Here is a 1,823-nt window from a genome sequence, read left to right on the forward strand (position 1 = left end):
GTGTGTGTGTGTGTGTGTGTGTCTGTGTGTGTGTCTGTGTGTGTGTCTGTGTCTGTGCGTCTGTGTTTGTCCCGCTAACATCGCTTGACAACCGATGCTGGTGTGCTTACGTCCCCGTAACATAGTGGTTCGGCAAAAAAGACCGATAGAATAAGTACTAGGCTTACAAAGATTAAGTCCCGGGGTCGATTTGCTCGACTAAAGGTGGTGCTCCAGCATGGCCTCAGTCAAATGGCTGAAACAAGTTAAAGAGTAAGTGCCAAAATCTCAGATTTATCAACGCCAAACATACGAAAATGTTACATAAATTCCAGGATGTTTTGGCAACATATAAATCTCACTAGAAGGATCTCATCTTCCGGAATGTCTTACAGATCCGAAGAATTCCAACACACACAAGGGAGCATGATTTATAAAATAATCTCTGACAGGATTGGATATAATCTGGACTCAAGAACGAACACATTTGCGACAGATAAGTTGATAGAAACAGGGAAAATGTAAACAAACAGAATGACAAACTGAGACGATCATTTTTAGTTTTTTTTTTGATACAGTCGACAGAATCTGCGACACCATGTGATGCAAACTGAATGTGAGAAATCGAAGGTGATCAATATTTCATACGAAGAACTTTCAATAGATCAAATCCATGTCCTCTCAAAAAAACCCCAAATTCAATCAAACACTGCAGTATAGTAACTTCAATGAAACAAAAGACGATGTATCTTCTTTGTTGAAAATTTCGTCTGACATTTGGATTATTTGATAAGGAAAACAACGATGAATCAAATGGACGAAACAGCAACAATTTGAATCTAGCAGAATGTAGGAGCAAAGCATTTGACAAACTTCATGATTTGATAACTAACTGACGAGACCATAAATGACCACATCCTAAATCTAAAAGGTAATCCCAGTCAAAGGAATGGGAGATTATCCATGAAAACAATAATGACATCGTAATTAAAGCAGGTAAATGAAATGTTGTAGTTACTATTGCAAAAGACGCCTCATTCGTAGTTTATCGAACTTTGATGTTGGAAAAGTCTAGAACCTTCTGTGCCAATAAACTATTATTATTCCTGAAAGTTGCATTTTGTACCTACCACGGATTGGTCGAAACTAATTTCTTACTTTTAGATCTTTGAATCTTACAATTCCACATCAATATGATATAATCCTTTCTAGTGGAAGCACGAGGCCTCAAATTTGGGGGAAGAGATTAAGTCGATTACATCGACCCCAGTGTTTCACTGGTACTTAATTTATCGACCCCGAAAGGATGAAAGGCCAAGTCGACCCCGGTGGAATTTGAACTCAGAACATATCGACAGACGAAATACCGTTAAGCATTTCGCCCAGCGTGCTAACGATTCTGCCAGCTCGCCACCTTAATATAGATAGATATAATAGCAGCGACATACAACCCAAAATGTTGATGTATAATGCTTGGGTGTATAGAATTTCAATAGCTGGATGTATATACGATATTTTTATTACATGGTTCCTGATACCGCAGTCTAAAGAAACCAGTAATCTTACGCTACTATAAATCATAGACCTATACTATAGATCTATAGTATGGCATAGTATACCATAGTATACTATAATATTCTATACTATTCCATACTAGAAAGCCACGCAATATGGCTGACACTAGAGATGTGTTAAAGTCACAAATAATTTTCTTGCTATTTAGCAAAGTATTCAACACTTCATTGTGTTTTGTCAGAAGATTCATTTCTGCTTCTCTTTTACATAGCTTTCACACACACACACACACACACACACACACACACACACACACACACACACACACA

This window comes from Octopus bimaculoides, chromosome 10, assembly GCF_001194135.2.
Source record: "Octopus bimaculoides isolate UCB-OBI-ISO-001 chromosome 10, ASM119413v2, whole genome shotgun sequence".
Classification (NCBI taxonomy): Eukaryota; Metazoa; Mollusca; class Cephalopoda; order Octopoda; family Octopodidae; genus Octopus; species Octopus bimaculoides.